The sequence below is a fragment of the Ranitomeya variabilis genome, chromosome 7 (genome assembly GCF_051348905.1).
Source record: "Ranitomeya variabilis isolate aRanVar5 chromosome 7, aRanVar5.hap1, whole genome shotgun sequence".
In the NCBI taxonomy this organism is placed as follows: Eukaryota; Metazoa; Chordata; class Amphibia; order Anura; family Dendrobatidae; genus Ranitomeya; species Ranitomeya variabilis.
The window spans coordinates 60,027,609-60,054,968 of NC_135238.1; the positions used below are offsets into that span (position 1 = coordinate 60,027,609).

General features: G+C 43.3%; 1 long non-coding RNA gene and 1 other non-coding gene across 2 annotated transcripts in view; one reads left to right on the forward strand and one right to left on the reverse strand.

The window, feature by feature from the left end:
- LOC143784944 (uncharacterized) overlaps positions 1–21,262 on the reverse strand; it is a 60,087-nt gene extending 38,825 nt beyond the window's left edge. Inside the window, exons 1-3 of the long non-coding RNA XR_013217927.1 lie at positions 21,069–21,262; positions 16,897–16,937; positions 16,697–16,779 (exon numbers count right to left, since the gene is read on the reverse strand). This is a non-coding gene — a long non-coding RNA (uncharacterized LOC143784944). The remainder of the gene's footprint in view (positions 1–16,696; positions 16,780–16,896; positions 16,938–21,068) is intronic.
- On the forward strand, positions 9,384–9,455 carry TRNAT-CGU (transfer RNA threonine (anticodon CGU)). The gene has a single exon. It is a non-coding gene; the product is annotated as a tRNA-Thr (tRNA).
- Positions 21,263–27,360: the final 6,098 nt, after the last annotated feature.

A 27,360-nucleotide genomic window follows, 5' to 3' on the forward strand; every position in this document is an offset into this window, starting at 1 on the left:
TGCCAGATTAATTAAGAGGCGTGTGCTGCTTAATAAATGAGTGTCTGACTCTAACACAATTCCTCATCAAGACATTTTGTGAATTGGGGGTATAAAGTTGAAATCCATGTATCAATACTGTCTGAGAGATAATGAAAAAAATATATTAAATAAAAATGCACTATGTTGTTTATACTCTTTTTGTACTGCACTGGACAGTTGTGAAAAAGGGCATAGCTATATTAAAATGTGTTAAAATGCACCAGATTTATTAACTGTGTATGTGTTTTTTGGCACAAAATTCTGGTGCAAGATAAAGTCAGCCAAAAAGTGGTATGAAAAAAAAGTCAAGCTTCTGTAATATATATCAACATGCACCAAATTTAACATACAGCGTGACCCACCATGATAAATTCTGTGTAGTTTATGGTCTAGTTTTATCCTGCAAAATCTGACACACCATATCTTTGCCATGCAATTCAGTATTTTATTGATTATTTCTTTAATCACAACAAATGTTACATAGTTGTGGTAGTGTCACATATGTAAATCTGCCTGGACTAAACCTATAGTTAAGGAAAGTGCAAATTCTGCAAAACCATTCTTTTCATCGTAGGTGTTTTTGCTTAATCATTGCTTAGTGGAAATATTTTTAACTGCAAATTATACAGTCTGGATGTTTTATTAAAAAAAAAAAACAACCAAAAAAACCAACCTACTATTCACCCTGCACACAGGGTTCCAGTATAGCAAATCTGTAATACTTTAACTATGTCTCCTCATGGGATTTATGCATTGCACTTATTCAATAATGGTTTATCATTACAAGCTAAGCATTTTTAGAGGATTTTTTCTGTTGGTTAAAATTTCAGAAAGTTAGGAGTATAAATGAACCAAGCAAGAGTAGGAGATGCAGCAAACTGACCAGTACTAGCATGATTTTCTGTACTCTGGATACACTAATTTCTAACATTTCACACATTTGAGGAACAGGTATGTTTTGATATTTTGTTTTGCAGAAACAACTAGCAATCAGTAAATATTTCTATCAGCTCGCTCACACTAGCGCATAACATGGCCGAGGGCTATCTAATGTTTTATCGGATAGCACTCGTACTAACATTATACTATAGGGCAGTGTCGACTAACGAACAGCGAGTGCATCCGATAATCAGACCATACGCACCCATACAAGTCTATGGGTGCATGTCAAACATCTAACTACACTCGTATGTCAGCCAAGTGCAGTCTGACATCCACAGACTCAGACAATGGAGAAGATGGAGAAATTAAGTTCTGTGTCTTCTCCGCACCTGTGCTGTGGTTCTCTCATGTGAGAGAATCAGATTACACTAAGATGACACTCGGCTCAAACACTGACAGAGTTTAAGTTGAGTGTCATTAGCATAATCGGCCCGATTCACTGGCATGAGAGAACAAACAGCCATTTGACCACAGCCTATTGGTAAAACTTGCCAACATTTAAGCAAGGGCTAAATTGCACACCAGTTAAATGAAATAATAAAGTAAAATTAAAACAAAAGGACTGCTAGATGAAGGTGTTTTCACCAGAAACACCTTAAAATGTGGTAAAATTCTTGCAGAAAATTAGGCAAAATTGTTGCGGCTTTTGACGTTCTCATGACAACTTCAGAAGCCTCTCCAAAGTGTGTGGAGCTGGACAGAGGATGGCAAGGCCATCCAATAAATTCATCAAAAGTTGTGGCGTACATTATGCCAGAAATGAATCTCAAGACCATGCCTACAGTAACATTTTTGGAAGAGGTGCTCTTAGTAAATTAGGCACACCTTACTCCAGCACAACCATCATTAAGACTGAAGTGCAAAACTCCAGTCTTAAAGGGAACATGTCATCATAAAAATGCAGCCCAACCTGCTGGCATCAAGTTATAGAGTAGGGGGAGGGAGCTGAGCAGAATGACAAGGAGTAGGCACGGTAGACACAAGCCTGGGGCGCTACCTCCTGCCTCCATTGAAAAAATAAAAGAACCTGACGTTTATAACGTTGAGCCGTAAAAATCAAGAAAATCAAATTTTCTCCACAAATATGTTTTTAGCACACAATATTGCATTTTCATAAGGGTAACAGGAGAAGTTGCACCATACAATTTGCTGTGCAATTTCTAATGAGTATGCCGATATCCCATATGTGGGGGAATACTAGTTTTGAGGCACAGTGCTAAGCTCAGAAGGGAAGAGGCGCCATATTGGAGCAATTTATCTGCCACTATCCCAGGCTGGATGCGCTGCTGCAGAAAGCCTGGTCGCTGTGTGCTCACTTCCGCCATCCGCACCCCGCAGGTCATCAACTTACATCGCTACAGATGTCCTTTGGCCTACCAGTTAACCATTTGATATGCAATGTGCAAAAACAGTGGGATTACACTCTGCATATGTTGTAGTGACTATAGCAGTAGTGACAAGCCCTGGTGCAATATGTCCTTTTGCCTAGCCGGGGCCAACGCAGTACAGACGTGGTGCAAAACACGCTTGCGGCAAGGCCACAGATGAAGGACCTCTGCATCCTTCTGCAGAGTTTCGAAATGGCTACTAAGATGGTTAGCGATGACGATGCCGTCATTAGCATCAGTATTCCGGTCACCTACATTCTGGAGCACACTTTGAATAGTCTGAGGGAAGAGAAATATTATTGTTTATTATTTTAATTCTGTTACAGGAGACATTGGCTTCAGTGGACTAGGCGATGACGTCAGTATAGTTTAATTTTGTTTCATTATAGGAGTCATTCTTTCAATTAAAGGACTTTATTTGTATGTATGTTTTTTTATACAATATCACTATGGGGTTAGTAATGGGGGCGTCTTATAGACGCATCTCCATTACTAACTTCTGGTCTTGATGTCATCTGGCAATACAAAGGTGATGTCAACCCAGTCTTATGGATGCGCCTTGAATTCGGTGGCTGAGAGCTGATGTTTTTAGTGTGGGATGGGGCCAATATCCATGGCCCCTTTCTAGCCTATTAATATCAACCTGCAGCTGTCTACCTAGCCGTTGCTGGTTACTAATTATAGGGGGACACTATGTCATTTTTTGGGGGGCTCCCCAATTTTAATAGCAAGTAAAGTACAAATATAAAGCTGTGAGCTAATATTAATAGCCTGGGAACCTCCTTGGGTGTTACCATCTTCCCAGGCTATTAACATCAGCCCCCAGTCGTTGGCTTTCCCTCTGCTGGTTATGAAAATTACGCGGGTGCCCACGTCATTTTTTTCAGAAAAATAATAATTTATTAATCAAATACATGTACAGCAAGCTGCACACACTATACTAATTATATATGTCACTGACATCTTTATATATATATATATATCAATTATATGTGTATATATCTATTCTATTCTAAACTGGTTCGCTGTGATTTTACTGTACGCGGCAAATGAATTGTCGGCTTTTCATCTATCTGTCTATGTATCTATCTATCTATTGAGAGAGAAAGTTATACAGTAACTTTAATCAATGAGAATGTAAACAGCTCCCAGTTTTGTCAGATACTTTCATTCTTGGAATGAGATAACAAGCGGCAGAATTTTTGGCATCTTTTTAACCTGCATCTTTTGCTTAACTGGGTGCAAAGTGAATGAAGGCTAATGACTTAAAGGGATTTCCCCAGTTTGGTCAACCCCTACTAATGTGAAAGGATGTGGAGAAGAAATGAGTTTGGCACCATTATTGGATGAGACAGAGTCTGACACTGGTTCAGGAGCAGCATTTCACAGATAATGGAACACATCCGAAAATGATGCACCACAGAGCACACATTCACACTGTTGGCACTATTATAGTCTATGGTCCCATCAACGCATACGCCCGAATCTTGCTTTGTGGTGACTTCGGACGTAAGCCTTAATGGGACCAATGAACGGGTGACACATCTTAATGTGAAAGCACCCTAACGGTGATGGTGAATAGCAAGTTGGTGCTGCTATTTTTTCAAAGAAAAAAAATCACACAAAACTAACAAGTGTAAATAGTAGGCAGCCCAGTAACATGGCAGGCAGGGGCATATGAAATGGAGCCCACCCGGTGTTGCGGATCCTGGGTGGGCACCACTTTTGTTGGCATTGACAACCACAAGATTTTAATACAATTGAAGTTAATGATAGAGCAGGGAGAAAATCATTTTCTGTCTTGTGGGCCATAGCCTGCTTTATACCTCTGATCAGAAGATGCTGGTGCCATGCTCGGGACATCAACCTCCCATAGCAGGTTGTTTGATATCGTCACTGCTTTGTGACGTCTGGAGAAGAGATGAGTATAAGTGTTACAAGACTCTATGTGGGGTCTTCTGGCAGCTCTTAATAGGGGAAGATATACCATTATTGTGAACAGTATTGATATTGAACAATAAAAATACTGAACTTCCCCCTCCAACCTGGAGACACTGTATCTTACTTGTGATCAAGGACCTGATTTGATCTATTTTTTCCCTACAATATGCTTACAAAGGATCGATAGCACAATTAATTTAAATAACAAAGATGTAATGGCCATGTGGTATCACCACCTAATGCTTGTACTACCATAGCAAATTTCTTGTGGTCTCAGGAGCCTTTGTACTTTAAAAATCCCATAAACATTGATAGGAGCATTCTGATCACCACTTCTCAGGGTTGTGTTTTTCAAGAAAAAAAATCACCCAAAAGTAAATGAATATTTTATACAGTATCTGTGTATCTTACACTACGGCTTCCACATAGAGGTTTTGATCTGGCTACTTCAACTTTCAGGTGCCAAGTGTGCTCTGGCCTTCACCCTATAAACCCTCTACAGCAGATGCCACATCTGATCCTCTGGCTGTTCTAGTCCAGCTCATGGATGGAGACAACCGTAGGGTTGAAACAGTGGCCCATGGGTCGCACTATGCTGACGCCCTACCCCACCACCCGCTGTGACCACTATCCTAAGAATACAGACAGCAGTGAATACATTGGCGGAGGGGCTGGCTCATTTTCTATTAATCAGTGCATGAGCCACATGCTGTACGGAGAGTCAGTACACTGGAGACCATAGCAGAGTGCCGGGGGGAACGGGAGCAAGGTGAGTATGTTTTTTTTTCATATGTGTATGAGATGTTTGCATGTAAAGACTCATACTGTATATAGGAGGCTATGTGGGAGTTCACACTATATATAGTAAGCTACGTGGGGGCACACATTGTCTATAGTAGACTCAAACTGTATATAGGAGGCTATGAGGCTCACACTGTATATAGGAGACTATGAAGGGGCTCAGATTGTCTATAGGAAGCTCTCTCTGTATATAGGACACTATATGAGGCTCACACTGTATATACGAGACTATGTGAGGGCTCAAACTGTATACAGGAGGCTATTTTGGGGCTCACATGGTATGTAGAGAGACTGTGGGGGCCCAAACTGTTCATAGGAAGCTATTTGTGATCTCACACTGTATACAGGAGGTTATGTGGGCCTCATACTGTGTATAAGAGGCTATATGGGGGCTCAAACTATATATAGGAGGCTATTTGTAGTCTCACACTGTATATAGGAGGCTAATACTGTATATAGGAGGCTATGTGGGTGGCTCAAACTCTATATACAGGCTATGTGGGGGCTCATACTGTGTATAGGAGGCCATTTGGGGGCTCATACTGTATATAGGAGGCTATGTGGGCCTGCGCGAGGAGGACCTGCCATGACTTCACGGTCATGTGACCGTGACGTCATCGCAGGTCCTGCGCTCATACCAACCCTGGGACCGGAAGCTGCACCGCACACAGGCGACAGTACTACAATGGGCCCTCGGAAGGTGAGTATATGTTTATTTTTTATTTTTTAACCTGTGACATACGTGGCTGGGCAATATACTACGTAGCTGGGCAATATACTACGTGACTGGCCAATATACTACGTGTCTGGGCAATATACTATGTGGCTCTGTGCTGTATACTACGTCACTGGGCAATATACTACGTAACTGGGCAATATACTACGTGGCTGGGCAATATACTACGTGGTTGGGCAATATACTACATGGCTGGGCAATATACTACGTGGGCTGTGCTATATACTACGTGGATATGCATATTCTAGAATACCCGATGCGTTAGAATCGGGCCACCATCTAGTGTTCACTATAAGTGACAGTGAATAGCTGGTTTAAAGGAGGTTAAAACAAATCTAATCTGAGAGCAGCCTGATGTAGAGACAAAGACCCTGATTTTAGCGATGTGTCACATATTGGGCGGTTTGCTGTAGTTTTGATAATATCACTGTTTTATCAGCAGGGGATTATTACTAGAGGACTAGTATACCTGCTGCCATGTAGGCCTCCATATTTATATATAGCTGGGAGTAAGGCCCCTTAACACATTCTGATATTACTGGTACTGGAAAAAACAGTACCTGTGCTATCCGTGTCCATGTGTAACATACGTGTGTCATCCGTGGGCTGTCTGTGTGCCACATGAATGTGACACGTACCGGCACCTGGGAAGAGCAGTACAGGTAGCACTGTTCCAAAATGTCGGGCCACAGTGCTGAATGCAACACTCATCATTATCGCCTGGTCTCCCTGCGATCAGAGTTGGAATCATGGAATCAGCACCCGCTGTGTGTGTACATCGTGTATTAAATAAATAATAATTAAAAAAATGCTGTGGGGTCGCCCTTGATTTCCCTAACCAGCTGAGGGAAAGCAAACAGCTGGGTAATGTTAATATTCTGGGAAGGGGCCAATAGCCATAAAGGTTCCCAGTGTACTAATAACAGCTCACAGCTGTTTGCTTAGCCTTTACTGGTTATTATAGGGTCACCCCTATATTTAATGCCCATGTCCCACGACGATCTGGATTGTTTGAGATTGGTTACATCAGTGATGCAATCGCTCACCATGCCACCCGGAATACACTGAGCTGAGCGTGAGAACACAGCTCCCTGTGAATGGCGGTGATGTCATTAAGGTTACCACCAGTTACAGGCAGCAGTTTTCATCGCATCACTGATGTCACCGCTCACCACACCTTCCGAATCGTTGTGGGACATAGGTATTAATGGATTATCGGTGCAAAGGTGAGTATAACTTTGCATTTTTACTTTTTGGTGAATAAATGGGTAAAATAGGACCTGAAGTGTTTATTTCCATTAAAGGACTTTAATCTGTCTGTGTCTTTATTAAGTTTGACTATGGGGTTAGTAATGGGGGTGTCTGATAGACACCCCTCAATTACTAATCCCTGAGCTTGATGTCAGCTGTCATTACAAAGCTGACATCAACCCCACAACTATTACCCCACTTGCCACCGCACCAAATGTGAAGAATGGAGAGTAAGCATCAGAATTAGCGCATCTTATGTAGGTGCCATTTCTGGGGCAGCTGAGGGCTGATGTTCTTAGTCTGGGAGAGGGCCAATATCCGTGGCCCCGTTACAGCCTATTAATATCAGCCAGCAGCTGTTTCTATTTAGCCTTTGCTGGTTAGTAAATATAGGGGGGACCACACGTCTTTTTTTAGTCCCCCTATAATTACCAGTAAAGGCTAACTAAAGAGTGGTGAGCTGTTACTAATACACTGGGAACCTTTATGGCTTTTGGCCCCTTCCCAGAATATTAACATCAGCCCCAGCTGTCAGTCTTCAGCTGGTTAAGAAAATGAAAGGGGACTCCACGCCGTTTTTTACATTAATTTTTTTACGCAATACATGATATACGCACACAGTGGGCCCTAACTCCAACTCCCATCAGCGTTGTATGGTTACAATGATGACTTTAATTCAGCACCTGGTGCCTGGGAACAGCCATAACTACCGTATACTGCTTTTACTCAGGCGCCAATACTTGTCACACTGATGACTCATGGATGTCACTTGTTTGTCATCAGTGTACATGTGTGCAAAAAGCATTTCATCCGTGGTGAGTGAAAAAAATGACGTCTGTTGGTTTTTCTCTTTGACGCATTGTCCATGTGAAAAACCTGACATGTGCGCAACACCATTGAATACAATGGTTGTGCGTGAATCCGTATTTGTGCTCCTTAAAAAACGGACTGCACACAGACACAAAAAACAGATGTGTGAAGGGGGCCTAACACAAACAGAAATTAACTCCTGAGCTACCTGTCCAGAATTAACTAACCAACACAGGACTAGCGTTGTCAGCCCATATCACTCGCAATGGCAGAAGCAGACATAGCAAGGGCAGGCATTAATACAGATGTCACAATAATTTTTTTTTTCTGGGGCACAAAGTGACATTAGTGCCCATTGTGCAATAAACAAAGCGGAATTATAACTTTTAAGAGGGCACTGAATAGGCATTATTACTTTTTAAGGTTGCATACGGTAATTACTTTTAATAGGCTACTAAGGCAGCGGCACTAAGGAACATAAATACATTTTAAAGTGGACACTAAGAAGGCATTTTTACTTTTTAGGAGAGCACTAATGCAGTAATATTACTTTTTAGGGGACATAATTACTTTAAAGGGGGCACTTGGGATATTATTGCTTTTTAAGGAATGTACAATGCATTATTACTGCATAAAGACAAAAAGAAGGCACTAATAGTGTTCACTAAGGGGATCATTATAGTTTTTAGATCTGTTTGCCAGTATATTTCAGGGGTACTTAAAAGTAAAAACTATTTTTTTTTTCTTTTATGCAATAGGGGTATGATGCCATACAGCAAGTGCAGCCCCCTGTGCTAAACTGCTAGCTGCAACTCTGAGGTAACCGAAGAGGTGAGGGAATCAAGGGGACTAAATTGTCCATGCCCGAATATGAAAATGGCCGTATGTGACTTTTTATGTGATTTATTTTTTAACTCTCACATGCAGCTACGCTACGCTTATTGTCTATAATAAACTGTGACAGGGGAAATAGCAGAAATGTCTGCTGTGTCCTGTCTGCCATTTTGCTGTTGCGTCCATATTACATAGCTCTGTATTGCCTGAGGCACTGTATGTGTAGGTTATAAAGCTTTTCACCATCTCAGTATATTTTTATTGCTTATTATGAAGTAAATCTCTTCGCCAGTTTTCAAGAAAAACCGAGAGGACAACAGAGAAAAAAAATGCGGACTGTGCCTTCTTTATGGAGAAACACGGACACGTCACACACTATGGGCGGGAAAATAAACCGTTTGAGACTACGCGGGAAAGCTCCGTCATCATCGACACTCGGGAAATCAGCATCATGTATAGATTGTACAATGTAGGATGAGCAGCAAAGCGTGAACGATTCGGTATCGTGAAATGGACGACATTTATTCATGAAAGCATTTGTACAAATGGCAGCTCTGCCTCATAGCTCAGCTGACATGCGTCCACACTTGAGACTGTCAGAGCAGCACTGAGGGCTGTTTGTGGAATTACAGCGAGCTCTGCTACCAAATCTAGACGCAGGCGCGGTGGCCAAGTGGTAAGGCGTCGGTCTCGTAAACCGAAGATCACGGGTTCGAACCCCGTCCGTGCCTACGACCTGCCGCTTTTTTTGTTCCCCACACAGCAGTTCTATATTTATTATCCTGCTAATTAAAACGCCTATCATTTCAGCCGGAATGTGCATTAACGCTAATTATACACTTGGATTCAGCTTTTATAATGTGGGTGGAAAGAATGTGAAATCCTTTAGATCACATTTTGGTGTAAAATAAGCCCAACTTCTTGCATTGTGATGAATGTATGAGGCTGGAAAAAGATGCAATAAAAAATTACTGTATTTTCGACAATACTCTTACATTTTGCTGCTGACTGATGAAGAAAGTGATATAAAATCAATATGGCCTCAGTTATTTGACACAAGATGGGTCTCATGTGTGAAAACAGGAAAAAAGAAAGCCGTTTGCCATAGCAACCGATATATTATTATGGCTGGGGCACACGGTGACGCAGGCCGCCTCACAACCTGTGCAAGCATGGGGCACTTGGAGATGCAGGCCTCTACACAGACTGCGCAAGCATGGGGCGCACGGTGACACAGACCACCACAAAGGCTGCGCAAGCATGGGGAACACGGTGACACAGACCACCACAAAGGCTGCGCAAGCATGGGGCGCACGGTGACACAGACCACCACAAAGGCTGCGCAAGCATGGGGAACACGGTGACGCAGACCGCCACAAAAACTGAGCAAGCATGGGGCACACGGTGACGAAGGACACCACACAGGCTGAGCAAGCATGGGGAACACGGTGACGCAGACCACCACAAAGGCTGCGCAAGCATGGGGAACACGGTGATGCAGACCGCCACAAAGACTGAGCAAGCATGGGGCACACGGTGATGAAGGCCACCACACAGGCTGAGCAAGCATGGGGCACATGCGACACAGGCCGCCACACAGACTGCGCAAGCATGGGGCACACGGTGATGAAGGCCGCCACACAGGCTGAGCAAGCATGGGGCACATGCGACACAGGCCGCCACACAGACTGCGCAAGCATGGGGCACACGGTGACGAAGGCCACCACACAGACTGCGCAAGCATGGGGCACACGGTGATGAAGGCCGCCACAAAGGCTGAGCAAGCATGGGGCACATGCGACAGAGGCTGCCACACAGACTGCGCAAGCATGGGGCACACGGTGATGAAGGCCGCCACAAAGGCTGAGCAAGCATGGGGCACATGCGACAGAGGCTGCCACACAGACTGCGCAAGCATGGGGCACACGGTGACGAAGGCCGCCACAAAGGCTGCGCAAGCATGGGGCACATGCGACACAGGCCGCCACACAGACTGTGCAAGCATGGGGAACACGGTGACGAAGGCCGCCACAAAGGCTGCGCAAGCATGGGGCACATGCCACACAGTCCGCCACACAGGCTGAGCAAGTATGGGACACACAGGGACGAGAGCCGCCACAAAGGTTGCGCAAGCATGGGGCACACAGTGACGAAGGTCGCCACACAGGCTGAGCAAGCATGGGGATGCCAGCCGGCACACAGGTTGCGCAAGCATGGGACACACGGCGACACAGGCCAACACACAGAACGCTCAAGCATGGGGCACACAGTGACGAAGGCTGCCACATAGACTGCACAGGGAATGGGGCATGCAGCGATGAAAGGGACCACACAGACTGCGCAAGTAAGGGGCAAACGGCATTTCAGGCCACCACACAGACTGCGCAAACATGGGGCACACGGCAACATAGACTGTGCAAGCCAAATTCGCTATGTGTCTTTGCTACAGTGCTTAGCAACGAAAGTGAATGGGTACGGTTACCGCGATTGTGACAAGAAAGTTTCAAAAAGTCGAACCTTGCCAGATTCTTTTGCGATTTGCTTGACACTGTCCTATGAAAGTCGCCATCACCATGAGTGTTACCGATCTCTTAATTTTCCTACTTTTGGCTCATAATCCACTATAACATTATAATAAGTACACAATTAGTTAAGGGGATTGTCCAGTGAATAGTTATCACCTATTCACAACTGGGACCCACACTGATAGGAAGAATGGGGAATTTTTATCCTTGACAGGGAACTATTATCCCTGAAACAAAATGGTGCGACAGATTTTATGTCCAATTGCTGCTCCATTCATTTTCTATGGGGCTGCTGAATAAAACCGAGCACAGCGCTCAGCAGTTCCATAGGGCGAGAATGGCCGCTGCCAGTCCTTTCTAACGGGGATACTTTTCATGTCCTTTCTTTAGAACAGATGAAAAAAATCCTGCATGCACCACTTTTTAATTCCATTCTAAAAAAAAATCCAAGACAGACATCATAAGAATTAATGGGGCCCCTCTGCTTCATTAACTGATTCAATGGATCACTTATTCCAAACTGAATATCCAGAATAGGCATGCGCACAGAGCCAAAGAAAACGGTGAAGTCACAGAACTGCTATCACAGTGCGATCATTTTCTTCACTGTGAATTGATGGAAGAAGCATGAGCCATAAGCAATGAGGGTAAAGGTCGATCTGTGGCACTAACGACTATCATTTAAAGGTAACCTGCACCAAAAAAAATACTATTAACCTGCAGATATGTGATTACAGATATGTTATTAATCTGCAGGTTAATAGCATTAGCTATTAGCATTAGCCGAACTCTGCAGGGAGAAAACGAACTTTATTCACCGGTGCGGGTTCAGTCACCGACAACTGTAACCACATCCCCGGCCCTGACTGACACTGACTATCAGTCAGCCAATCAGTCATTGCCGGGGGAGCAGTTACAACCGCCGCTCAATATTCTCAGAGTGGTGGGTGACTGAACCAGTGCTAATGCTGCCCCCGTGACTGAAGCCCAAACGCTGCCTGGGAGAACAAAGTTATTTTTCTCCCAGCAGCATTTGGCTAAGTGCAGGTGCCGGGCAGATTAATGACGCTATTAACCCGCAGATAACCCAATATCTGCAGATTATTTGCATTTTTTCTGGTGACAGGTTCCCTTTAATTCCCTGTTTACACAGGCAGATAGTGTATAGTGTACAGGTAATACAGTGATCATCAGAAACATTATACACAGGAGCTTAGTATATAGTGTCAGTGTACAGGTAATACAGTGAACAGCAGTAACAGTATACACAGGATCTCTGTATATAGTGTCAGTGTACAGGTAATACAGTGATCAGCAGTGACATCATACATAGGAGCTCTGTATATAGTGTAAGTGTAAATGTAATACAGTGATCACTAGTGACGTTATACATAGAAGGTCTGTATATAGTGCAAGTGTAAAGGTAATACAGTAATCACTAGTGACATTATACACAGGAGCTCTGTATATAGTGTCAGAGTATTGGTAAAACAGTGATCACCAGTGATATTATACACAGGAGCTCTGTATATAGTGTATAGCGTGCAGATAATACAGTGATCACCAATGACATTATACACGGGTGCTCTGTATATAGTGTATAGTGTACAGGTAATACAGTGATCTCCAGTGACATTATATGCCGGAGCTCTATGTATAATGTCAGTGTACAGGTAATACAGGGATCACCAGTGACATTATACACAGGAGCTCTTTATATAGTGTAAGTATACAGGTAATACAGTAATCATTAGTGACATTATACACTGCAGCTCTGTATATAGTGTCAGTGTACTGATAATACAGTGATCACAGTGACATTATACACAGGAGCTCTGTACATAGTGTAAGTATGCAGGTAATAGAGTGATCACTAGTGACATTATACACAGGAGCTCTGCATATAGTGTATGATGCACAGGTAATACATTGATCACAGTGACATTATACACAGGAGCTCTGTACATAGTGTATAATGTACAGGTAATACAGTGATCACCAGTGACATTATACACAGGAGCTCTGTATATAGTGTATAGTGTACAGGTAATACAGTGATCACCAGTGACATTATACACCAGAGCTCTATGTATAATTGTTAAATATTAATTATTGAATTATCCTGTACCGAACATATTGCTTCTTGCTGACAGTACAAAGAGCTATTTTTGTGTATGTATAAGTCAACTCCATATACAGGGAACACGTGATCCGTAGAGAAGATATATAAGCGTCTTTTAGGAGGGTGGGGGGGCCTTTTGTCACGTGGGACTGTCATCTCCCATCTTCACCCTCATTCTCTCCATGGATGTCCGAGAAGGAAGGAACAACAGCTGTTGGCAGCCATCATGACCTTCAAACTTCACACAAAGAGACGGCTTCCATTCAGGACTTGGGAAAGATGAGTAACTAATGCTGATCTCTACACATGGACAATCCGTTCGTAAGTATTTTCATCTGTTTTATGTTTTTGCTGCAAAGTGATTTTTCTATGGACAATCAATAAACCACTATACTTTTTATGTGAATATGACGACATTTTTCTTTTAAGAATAACGCACCTGGTTAAGTCCTGATTTAAATGAATGTGCAAAATAAGCATATTTAACAATAATGTCAGTGTACAGGTAATACAGGGATCACCAGTGAAATTGTACACAGGAGCTCTGTATATAGTGTATAGTGTGAAGGTAATGCAGTGATCACCAGTGACATTATAGACAGGAACTCTGTATATAGTGTATAGTGTACAGGTAATACAGTTATCACCTGTGACATTATACACAGGAGCTCTTTATATAGTGTAAGTGTACAGGTAATACAGTAATCACTAGTGACATTATGGACTGCAGCTCTGTATATAGTGTAATTGTACTGATAATACAGTTGGATCGCCCCCACGCGTAAGGGCAATGGGGTACTCGGTACCGGGTCCTTCTCTGCTCGGGGAATGTCACGGTGGCCCGACCCAATCCGTGGCCCTTCTGAGGGGCGTCCAATTAAAGGTGAAGTTTGTACGGTGTTCGTGACGCCACCTGTGGTATTCGGTCAGGATGACCGACGCTGCTGAGGGGTCCACTGGGGTGATGTTATGGCAGCTAGATGGTGTACCTTCCCACAGGTGAAGTATGTCCCCAGGGCTTCCCAGAGGTGTAGTTGGTGATGGTGTAGGCGCAGTAATAACGAGGACACAAGGTTGCAGTCTCTTTACCTTTTACTGAAGACTTCAGCGTCCGCAGTCCAGAGCACTGTTCGCAGGGCTTGCTGAGTCCAGCCCGTCCGAAGGCACATCCAGAGTTCCCTTTGCAGGTGGAAATCAGTAGCCTTCCTACTAGCGCCTGTGTGTTGTAGTACCTCCCTGCTGAGCACCACGGGATAGTCCTCACAACTCTCTTAGATGTATCTGATGTTCTCTCTCCATCCCCCAGATGGTATGGCTAGGACGACCAGTATGACGGGGTAGGCCTGGAGCTATTTTATAGGGACCCTAGTGACGCCCCTCTCCCACAATTTGCCTCCGTTGTCTTCATAGGTGTAAAGGTTGGGCAGCCAACTTGGAATTGACTGTCCTGCCGTGTTTCAAAGTAATGCGTAGAGCTTATTACTCCCTCGGTGTTCCGGCCACCGGCTACGCGCCTTAGAAGGATGTTGCCGATCTTAAGGCAGAACTCCTCCCGGTGTTATCTCCTTGTGCTGTGATCTCGTTTCTCACTCTCCACAATATACTTCGCTACGTGTCCTTTCTTAAGATGCTGCCGCAATGAGGTGCAGGCGCAGCTCCGTAACGTTCTATCTCATGCTCTGTCTCTGTCAGGATCCCACCCCTGACAGGGACCTCTGTCTGCAGCTCAGATGTTCCTCCTTCTCCCCCTGTCTGCCTGACAGGTCTTCTCTGGGTCGAACCCAGGTAGCTTTCTGACTCACTTCCTATCCAACCCACCAGTTTTACCCGAGTGTGAGGAGTGGCCTAGTACATAGAACCTTTTGCTCCCCCTGGTGGACTGGAGTATGAAGTGTAGTGTGTGACTGTGATACCTGGTCAGGTGAACTCCTTTAGTGCCATCACACGTAACATCACTCCCCATGGTGGACGAGCGACATTACTGCAACGACCAGGACTCTGGGGCGCTGCACAGTGATCACCAGTGACATTATACACAGGAGCTATGTATATAATGTCAGTGTACAGGTAATACAGTGATCACAAGTGACATTATACACAGGATCTCTGTATATAGTCTATAGTGTGCAGGTAATACAGTGATCACCAGTGACATTATATGCAGCAGCTCTGTGTATAATGTCAGTGTACAGGTAATACAGGGATCACCAGTGACATTATAACAGGAGCTCTCTATATAGTATATATAGAATATAGTGTGAAGGTAATACAGTGATCACCAGTGACATTATACATGGGAGCTGAATATGTAGTGTATAGTGTACAGATAATAGAGTGATCACCAGTGACATTATAACAGGAGCTCTGTATATAGTGCATAGTGTACAGGTAATACAGTGATCATCAGTCAAATTATACACAGGAGCTCTTTATGTAGTGTATAGTGTACAGGTAATACAATAATCACTAGTGACATTATACACTGCAGCTCTGTATATAGTGTCAGTGTACTGATATTACAGTGATCACCAGTGACATTATACACAGGAGCTATGTATATAGTGTCAGTGTACTGATAATACAGTGATCACCAGTGACATTATACACAGGAGCTCTGTACAGAGTGTAAGTGTACAGGTAATGCAGTGATCACTAGTGACATTATACACAAGAGCTCTGTATATAGTGTAGGTGTAAAGGTAATACAGTGATCTCCAGTGACATTATAGACTGGAGCTCTGCTCTCCTTCAAAAAGAATCTGAAGACCCACCTCTTCCGACAAGCCTACAACCTGCAGTAACCACCGATCGACCAAACCGCTGCATGACCAGCTCTACCCTCACCTACTGTATTCTCACCCATCCCTTGTAGATTGTGAGCCTTCGCGGGCAGGGTCCTCTCTCCTACTGTACCAGTTATGACTTGTATTGTTCAAGATTATTGTACTTGTTATTATGTATACCCCTCCTCACTTGTAAAGCGCCATGGAATAAATGGCGCTATAACAATAAATAATAATAATAATAATAATACAGTGTATAGTGTACAGGTAATACAGGAATCACCAGTGACAATATACACAGGAACTCTGTATATAGTGTGTAGTGTACAGTTAATACAGTGATCACCAGTGACGTTATACACAGGAGCTTTGTGTATAATGTCAGCGTACAGGTAATGCAGGGATCACCAGTGACATTATACACACGAGCTCTGTATATAGTGTATAATGAAAAGGTAATACAGTGATCACCAGTGACATTATACACAGGAGCTGAGTATATAGTGTATAGTATAAGTATACTTGTAAATCCAGTGATTTACCAGTGATGTGTCCAATTTAAGTTATTCATTTTCCTCGTCATCTGGCACCGACCACTATGATGTCTTCCAACCACAACTCATTTCTGCAAAATGTAACACATAGACATCTATGACTGATCGCTTCTTGATTACTCTCCCACCAATGTGTCTGAGTGCACACATCCAGCTGAAGTATTTGCTGGTGTTGGCGGCTAACTCACCTGCCGGGCTTCGTTGCAGCAGTGACCTCGGTAGTTACGCCCTATAGATCATACATACACAAGCGTGTATAGTAAATAATTTATTATTAACCTTTAGAAAGTGTCATGCAGGAGACAATATTTTGCAGTAAGGTATCATAAAAGAGACTTTGTTTACAAAAGGGTGAGGCCCTATTCACAAGTCCAAGATTTACATATGTGTTCTATCTACGGTATATATTTTTTCAGACAGGACACTTACCCGTTATAGCTTGTAGGGCTAATACTTCAAAGTGTCAGAAAACTGTCGTGATACACTTTGAAGAATTGCAAAATTTTTGTTGAGGTTGCCAAAATTTTTGCAACTTCTAGAGATTTTATGCCAGTTTCAAGCAGCTCTGACAAAATGGGTAGAGCTTTGAAGGGAGGCAGGATGGGGCACGGCTATGCCTGACAGTCAAATTAATGGAAGGTGGTGGTGTTTCTTACACCAGAAATTGTCACTGGAATTTGAAGTGTTGCTGCATTTTTTTCATCTTTTTTCTTTCTTTCTATTGGACTTACACCAGAAATGTTTCTCCAATTCCCGACTGGTGTAACATTTCTGACGAGGTGAACACCACTGATAAGATGCAACAAATTCATTAAGTGACGTTCACCTCTTAATGAATTTAGCGCACCTTACTTCCGTACATCCCTAATTAAGACTGGCATACGAAACACTAACCTTAATTAATCGCAGCCTATGAGTGTGGTTTCATATGCCTGCTTTTGGTCTGAAAAAAAACCAGACATCTATTTTGGTTTAATTTGGGGATCAAATTCACCCATTTAAGTAAATGAGTCTGCCAAATATTGGACATCACACGGATAACATTCTAATTCCAACCATTTATCACTGATTTGCTAGGACAATCTTTGGAAACCTTAATCAGTTCTTGTTTGCTCATACTAGAAAAGAGAATCAAACATCAATGGTAAAAACTGTCATAAGGTCCAAAAATTACAAAAATCAGATGCAGATTATTCACGTAAATCCAGTCTTCTTCCGCATATGAAAATAAATGTAATACATTTTTAAAATAATTCAAACTTACATGCTGAAGCGCACACTGTACAAATCCTATTCCAACAATACTTATTGTTTAACCTCTTTTAGAACGTTTCTATTTTGGACTACACAGCAAGTATGTTTTTTTTCTGATCCCATATTATTATTTTTCACTAGATGGTGGACCGATTCTAATAAACAAATACAGCAAAGTCAGCCCTTTAAATCATAGTTAAAACTTAGCATTTATTAATACACCTAGAATAAAAATATAAATAGAAATAGTGTACATAAAGTGCTCATGATTAACAGTGCACTAGATAAAAAATGGCACAATCTCACCCAAATTTTTAGCTGGCCCTCGGACTTCTGCTCCATATACCATGAGACCAGATGATGGGGAGAAAGGACATCAAGACCAAACAAACGACATAGGGGGGAGTGGGGAACACGGGGTCCTCTTTACCCTGTCGTGCCCCTTGCAATTAGCTCCCGCCCTTACAAGGGCAGTACCCAAGTGTGAGTCTATTTTTCGGTGCCCCTGGTAAATATAGCCACCCTGAAAAAAAGTGTGTGTCTTCCCTACGCGAAAAAATGGAGAGACCATTTTTTCTTATACACAGGATCTCGGCATACAGAGAGGTCACACCCTGCCACTGCAGGTGACTTCGTCCGTTTTTCTTTAGCCCGGATAAACTTCCCCTGATGAACCCCCCAAACGGGTGGGGAAACGCGTAGGGAAGACACACACTTTTTTTCAGGGTGGCTATATTTACCAGGGGCACCGAAAAATAGACTCACACTTGGGTACTGCCCTTGAAAGGGCGGGAGCTAATTGCAAGGGGCACGACAGGGTAAAGAGGACCCCGTGTTCCCCACTCCCCCCTATGTCGTTTGTTTGGTCTTGATGTCCTTTCTCCCCATCATCTGGTCTCATGGTATATGGAGCAGAAGTCCGAGGGCCAGCTAAAAATTTGGGTGAGATTGTGCCATTTTTTATCTAGTGCACTGTTAATCATGAGCACTTTATGTACACTATTTCTATTTATATTTTTATTCTAGGTGTATTAATAAATGCTAAGTTTTAACTATGATTTAAAGGGCTGACTTTGCTGTATTTGTTTGATATTTTGAGTCAGAGACATTCAGAGTAGACTTTCTGGGTGGTTGTATTGCTTATATTCTGGACCGATTCTAATGCATCGGGTATTCTAGAATATGCATGTCCACGTAGTATATAGCACAGCCCACGTAGTATATTGGTCAGACACGTAGTATATTGCCCAGTGACGTAGTATACTGCCCAGCCACGTAGTATATTGCCCAGCGACGTAGTATATTGCCCAGCCACGTAGTATATAGCCCAGCCATGTAGTATATTGCCCAGTGACGTAGTATATTGCCCAGTGACGTAGTATTCAACACAGAGCCACGTAGTATATTGCCCAGCCACGTAGTATATAGCCCAGCCATATAGTATATAGCCCAGCCATATAGTATATTGCCCAGCTATGTAGTATATTGCCCAGTAACGTAGTATATTGCCCAGTGACGTAGTATACAGCACAGAGCCACGTAGTATATTGCCCAGTGATGTAGTATATTGCACAGCGATGTAGTATACAGCACAGAGCCACGTAGTATATTGCCCAGCCACGTAGTATATTGCCCAGTGACGTAGTATATTGCCCAGCGACGTAGTATATTGCCCAGCCATGTAGTATATTGCCCAGTGACGTAGCATACAGCACAGCGCCACGCAGTATATTGCCCAGCCACATAGTATATTGCCCAGTGACGTAGCATACAGCACAGCGCCACGCAGTATATTGCCCAGCCACATAGTATATTGCCCAGTGACATAGCATACAGCACAGAGCCATGTAGTATATTGCCCAGCCACGTAGTATATTGCCCAGTGACGCAGTATATTGCACAGCGATGTAGTATACAGCACAGAGCCACGTAGTATATTGCCCAGCCACATAGTATATTGCCTAGCCACGTATGTCACAGGTTAAAAAATAAAAAATAAACATACTCACCTTCCGATCCAAGGGCCCCTTGTAGTTCTAACATACTCCCCATACTTGTAGTTCTGTCGCCTGTGCGAGGTACAGGCAGCCGCTTCCGGTCCCAGCCTGCTTGCGCAGGCGCGCAGGGCCTGTGATGACGTCGCGGTCACATGACCGTGACGTCACGGCAGGTCCTTTCCGCGCAGGCGCGCAGGACTTTCTGCCAGACCATCCGTGCCAACGGTTTGAAATTCAGAGAGTAGCTGACAGCAAAACTGGCAATGGGATGCCCGTCCTAGTCCCACGGACCAAAGTGGAAGTGTACATACCCAAAAAAATGATGAAGGACAGCATCCAATCCAGGTGAAAAAAACTTCTTTTATTGTGCCAAGTGCAACGTTTCAACCATCAAAGGTCTTTTTCAAGCATACAAAATGATTAAAATGGCGGCTTTAAATAGGGAATGGTTGTAAATCCCACCAATCTCTTTACAAGAAACTGCCCATATAATTTACATACAAATATATAATAAAGTGAACAATATATAAAAACACACATTTAGGGTAAGTTCACACAGGACTTTTTTGCTGCGTATTTTTGCTGCGTTTTTTTATGCTAATTTAGGTGCGTTTTTTTGGTGCGTATTTGGTGCGTTTTTTGGGTAAGTTCACACAGGACTTTTTTGCTGCGTATTTTTGCTGCGTTTTTTATGCCAATTTTCAGCTGCTTATAGATGCGTTTTTTTGTGAGGTTTTGGTGCGTTTTTTTGTCTATTTGTGCATGATAATAAAGTTGAGTGACCCTAGTGGAGCTTAGCATCGCCTTCATCCCAGCGGGGGAACAATTTACGGCGAATTACATGCCATGCATCGGCCTTTTTTTGACGATCACTGTAGTTTGGGCAAGCTACATCCCAAATTACAGGCATTGCTTCCACCTTGGAAAAATAATTGAAAAAGTAATTACCAAATGCAAGATGAAATGAAGCCAACATTCATGACAAGGAAGATACAAACATACACATGCAGAACACATGAACATGTACATAACAGCACATGAGCATCGCAAAGTGTACCATTGCAAACAATCGGATAGATAGATATATCACAAATTAAAAAAAATATTACCTCCATGATTAGTTGAGAAACATTAATGCTCATCCTCCTATACCAAGACATGGCTAACACCTCACTACCAGAAACTCCCTCACAATAGATCACAATCAGGACACCTCACAATGGCTCTTCACACCTCACAATGGCTCACAATGGCTCTTCACACCTCACTAACCACACCCCTAAGCTCTTGGCTGTGAGATCACTTCCTGCTGACCATGATTTTTCTTCACAAAAAACGCAGCAAATAATGCTACATGCGTTTTTGCTGCGTTTTTGCAGTGTTTTTTCCATCACCCATTCAAGTCAATGGGTGAAAAAACGTTGCAAAAACGCAGCAAAAACGCTGAAAGAAGTGACATGCCCTATGTCCAAAAAACGCAGCAAAGCAGAAAATACTGATCAAACAAAAACCCAATGTGTGTGCATGAGATTTCTGAAATCTCATAGGCTTTGCTGGTACTGTAAAAAGCAGCTGAAAATTAGCATAAAAAACGCAGCAAAAATACGCAGCAAAAAAGTCCTGTGTGAACGTAACCTAATACATCACATCTACCTAAGGCCGGTTTCACACGTCAGTGGCTCCGGTACGTGAGGTGACAATTTCCTCACGTACCGGAGACACTGACACACGTAGACCCATAAAAATCAATGCATCTGTGCAGATGTCATTGATTTTTTGCGGACCGTGTCTCCGTGTGCCAAACACGGAGACATGTCAGTGTTCGTGGGAGCGCACGTTTTACACGGACCCAATAGAGTCAATGGGTCCGCGTAAAACACGGACCTCACACGGACATTCTCCGTCTGGGGTCCGTGTGCGTGCAGGAGACAGCGCTACAGTAAGCGCTGTCCCCCCCACATGGTGCTGAAGCCGGTATTCATATCTTCCCTGTAGCAGCGTTTGCTATAGAGAAAATATGAAGAATAGTGTTAAAAATAAAGATCCATGTGTCCGCCGCCCCCCCACCCCCTGTGCGCCCCCCCGCTGGTCAGAAAATACTTACCCGCTCCCTCGCTCCTTCCTGGTCTGGCCGCGGCTCCTACTGTATGCGGTCACGTGGGGCCGATCATTTACAATCATGAATAGTCGGCTCCGCCCCTATGGGAGGTGGAGCCACATATTCATGACTGTAAATGATCGGGCCCACGTGACCGCATGCAGGAGAAGCCGCGGCCAGACCAGGAAGCAGCGAGGGAGGCGGGTAAGTATTTTCTGACCAGCGGGGGGGGCGCACAGGGGGTGGGGGGGCGCACAGGGGGTGGGGGGGCGCCGGACACATGGATCTTTATTTTAAACACTATTCTTCATATTTTCTCTACAGCAAACGTTGCTGCAGGGATGATATGAATCGCAGCTTCAGCACCATGCAGAGTGGGTACCACACGCTCCGTGTGGTACCCACTCGCCATACGGGCGGCACACGTGTGCCGCACGTATGGCCTCCGTGAGTTCCCAGGCACACGGACACGGATAACTCCGGTACCGATTTATTCCGGTACCGGAATTATCTGGACGTGTGGGACAGCCCTAAATAAATGTGTCAATTCTTATTTATATGGAGAGATTCCTAATAAAAACGCTATAGATGTCACTACTAGCACATGGAGTACATCAAACGTAAATAAACAGAAACATGCTGTTGTATCTAAACCAATCGTTACATCAAAAGGTGCTTTGGTCACTAATTCACTACCAATAAGATGTAACCTAACAAAGAGTGGTCACATGTCCAGTTTAAACCAATCACAGCTCTAAAAGAGTCAGCAAATCACAGTGCTATCTCTAGCATGGTCTAATACCAGGACTGCCATTGGCTACCAAAAGAATGGTCAAATGTCCAGTTTAACCCAATCAGAGCTCCAGATATATCAGTAAATCACAGCACTGTCCCCAGCATGGTCTAATAGAAGGGCTGCCATTGGTTACCAACAAAGAGTGGTCACATGTCCAGTTTAACCCAATCAGAGCTCTAAATATATCAGCAAATCACAGCGCTACCTCCAGCATGGTTTACTACAAGGACTGCTATAGGCTACCAACAAAAAGTGGTCACATGTCCAGTTTAACCCAATCAGAGCACTAAATATATCAGCAAATCACAGCACTATCACCAGCATGGTCTGATACAAGGGCTGCCATTGGCTATCGCGCCAGAATCTCAGGCTGACGCAGTAGAACCAATCCAAAGTAAACTCCACATCACCTGATCGGGGCCTCGCTTACCCGTCATATCCAGCAGAGATTCGGCCTCTCTCCAACGTGCAGTGACAACTGCGGTATGCGAATACGCATGACACCCAGCTCCACATGAGCAGCGCCCATTGGACACGCCCAGGCGAGCCGTAAGACACGCCCACACACAAACACGGTGCCGGCTCCCACACTGTAGGAGGACAAAGTTACATAATCATGGCATGTGATTTATATAAATCTTCATATCCAGGATCGTAATTCTACTCCACCTCGGAAAATAAAATATCACGCCAATACATCACAACGATATTAACTTCCACAATGACCACAGGAGAACCATTATTCTAACTGGGCGTATGCACATAACAAGAGGTTAAAAAACCTCGCCATTCAAAAACTATACTCCCTACTTGCCTAACATTTATACACCATATCCATGGTTTCTTGAAAGGAAGGGGACCAATTTATCTTTATACACACTATACACGCTACCCGGACAACCACCTGTTTTTTTCTTTTTTTCTAGTAAAAGGCACCCAAGCCATCATATTGGGGATTCCCAGCCAGTCTCCCATGCTGGTACTAACCCAGCCTCAAGCTGCTTACATTTGTGATGTGACGAGGACAGGCACATTTTGCTTAAAGTGGCCATAGCTATCTTATTAGAATAACAATGTAGATAGTCTATATTCAGACCCCACAATAATAAACCATAGGAAAACTCTCCATACAAAACACCAATTAAAACAACCAATTATTAAAAACAGACTACACTGACTAGATACCGCACGTATATTTAAGAAGCACATAACTGTAGGTTATATTCAATATTCAAACCTCCCGGATAAAGGGAACCAAGTCTAGAGATCCACTTTAGTTCTTTCTGTTTCAACAATCTGACCCTATCACCTCCTCTCCTCAAGGGGGGTACACTGTCAATTACCCTAAACCTCAACTGACTAACCGAGTGACCACTCTCCACAAAATGCTTAGGCACCGGCAATTCCACCAATTTGGTCCTGATGGTACTTTTGTGCTTACCAATTTGTACCTTGACCTCCATGGTGGTCTCACCTACGTAGGTCAAACCACATGGACACACTATCAAATATATAACAAAGCCGGAGGTACAAGTGTACCTCCCCCTGATATAGATTTTCTTCCCCGTATGGGGGTGATAGAAGAAATCACCTTTAATTAAATTGCCACAACGGGCACACCCCAGGCAGGGAAAATTTCCCATCCTGGGTGGCGCCAATGTCCTTTGTACAGTCGTCCGTTCAGGGCCGATGTCAGACCTAACAAGCTTATCTTTTATGTTATGACCCCTCCTAAATGAAAAAATCGGGGGTTCAGAAAACCCATCTACTCCGGGAAGACCTTGTTTTAATAAACCCCAGTGTTTAACCAGGATATTGTTCATTTGGCGACTAGCTGTATTGAACATGGACACGAATGGATTTCGCATGTCTTTACTCTTTTTATTTTGTTTTCTTGTATCTGTCCTACAGATCTCCTTAACTCTCTTCCTATGTGTTGTAACTGTGCTGTCAGGATAACCTCTATCCACAAATTTCTTGCACATCACATCTAGCCTGGAGTCAAGGAGTGACTCATCTGTCACAATTCTGCGAACCCTCAACATCTGACTCCAGGGTAGGGACTCAACCATATTTCTGGGATGATGGCTATTGAACTGCAACAGGCTATTTCTGTCTGTGCTCTTGACAAAAAGATCCGTCTTTAATGAAGATCCATCTTTATAGACCAATGTGTCCAAACATTGAACTTGATCATATGAATGTGTCACTGTAAATCCTAACTCAGGGAAGATGTTATTAAGCTCACAATGAAATTCAAGAAGCTCCTGTAAATGTCCCTCCCATATCACAAAGACGTTGTCGAAGTAGCGCCACCAGGCCCGGACATGGGACCAATACCTGGAACTGTACACGTACTGTTCCTCAAGTACCGCCATATAGATGTTAGCATAAGTGGGGGCCACATTGGACCCCATGGCGGTACCCCTCAACTGCAAATAGAACTCATCTCCAAAAATAAATTAATTCTTCCGGAGAATGAATTCAAGCAGCGTGAGGACCAGACGTGCACAGCCCCCACCCATGTCCGAGCCCGATAGCACCACATCAACGGCCGCCAAGCCTTTAGCATGTTCAATTGAAGTGTATAAGGAGACAACATCAAAAGACACCAGAATTGTGTCAACTGTCACATTTATATTCTCAATTTTGTCTAGAAAATCATTCGTATCCCTGATATATGATCGTGCAGAATTGGCAAATTTAGACAATACCTTATCAAGAAAAATGGCCACTTTATTAAACATAGAGCCCCTACCTGACACGATTGGGCGTCCTGGAGGATTAAAGTAGTCTTTGTGTATTTTTGGCAATACATATATCAAGGGTTTAACAGGACAATCAACCAACAAATACTCAGACAGCTTCAAGTCAATCAAGCCATCATTCAAGGCCTCATTGACTAGAAGCTGTAGTTCCTTTTGAAAACACACAGTAGGATCATTGGGCAATTTACAGTATACGTTAACATCCGCCAATTGGCGTAATATTTCAGCCCTATATTTACTAGTGTCCATTACAACCACCGCCCCACCTTTATCAGCGGCCTTTATAGTAATCAGAGTATTTTTAGAAAGTTCATCCAAAGCTTTTTTCTCATCCACAGTCAAATTGTGACGATCACGGTTCTTATAAGTTTTTTTAAATTGTTCAAAGTCCTTCTTGACCAGCTGGATGTAGGTCTCAACAACATGATTCGTGGTAGGGGGTTGAAAATTACTTTTATTGAACAAATCCAAACCATCAAGTTAAAAACCATCAGCATTAACAGTAGGTCCAGGTGGTCCCCGTTGTTTACCTGAAAAAAATGTAGTTAAACGACACCTCCTAAAAAAAGAAAACAAGTCAGTCTCTAGCTCAAACCAATCTGGCAAGTTCATGGGACAAAAGAACAATCCCTTCTCCAAAACTCTCAATTCAATTTCTGATAATACATAGGATGAAATATTTACCACCTGAGTCTTTTCATTCAAATGTTGACTCCCCGTTTCTCCTCCATATTCTTCAATTTCATCGTGGCATTGCGGGTTGTCCTTTGTTCCTGTGGTCTTATTCCTTTTATGTTTTCTGCCACCTCTCCGACACCTCTTTTTCCAGTGGTGGCTGTTGTGGATTCTGTTTGTGGGCTCCCTCTGGTGGTTACTGCTGGTACTGGGTGACTTTGGTGGGTTGCGGCCTTTGGTTTCCACCTGTCCATCAGAGGCTGGGTGTTTCCTATTTTACCTGGCCTTTCTGTCATTCCCTTGCCGGCTATCAATGTATTCAGATGTGCTCTGTTTGGTTCCTGCCTACCTGCTCCCAGATCTTTCAGGATAAGCTAAGTGCTGATTTTCAGTTGTTTGTTTTTTTGTCCAGCTTGCTTATTATGTCTCTATGCTAGCTGGTAGCTCTAGTGGACTGAGGTTCTCCCCATGTGCCATGAGTTGGCACATGGGTTCTTGTAATCTCAGGATGGTTTTTTGATTAGGGTTTTTTGCTGACCGCTCAGACCCCTTTTGTATCGTTCTGCTTTCTAGTTTACAGCGGGCCTCAATTTGCTGAACCTATATATATCATCTCTATGTGTGTGCCTTCCTCTCATTTCACCGTCAATACATGTGGGGGGCAACTATACCTTTTGGGGTTCATTCCTCTGGAGGCAAGTGAGGTCTTATTTTCTCTGCAGTACTAGTTAGCTCTTAAACTGAAAAAATTGACACGTCACTCCTCTTCGTAAGTGTAAGGATCCAGGTGCCTGAGACAAGGGTCACCACTCCCTTATAATTATGAGAAAAATAAGTCCCGGCACTCAAAAAATGGTACTATTTAGACAAAATTTTCTTTATTGAAGAAACACGTTCCAAAATTATGCTGTAACGTTTCGGTCTTTACATTGACCTTCGTCAGACTAAAGTATGCAAACAGAACAAAACAACCAATTAGATATTTACAAAATTGTACAAATGATAATCCATGTCCATCCAAAATTGTATAATCCATGATAACATAGTTACATATAGTTCCAGTA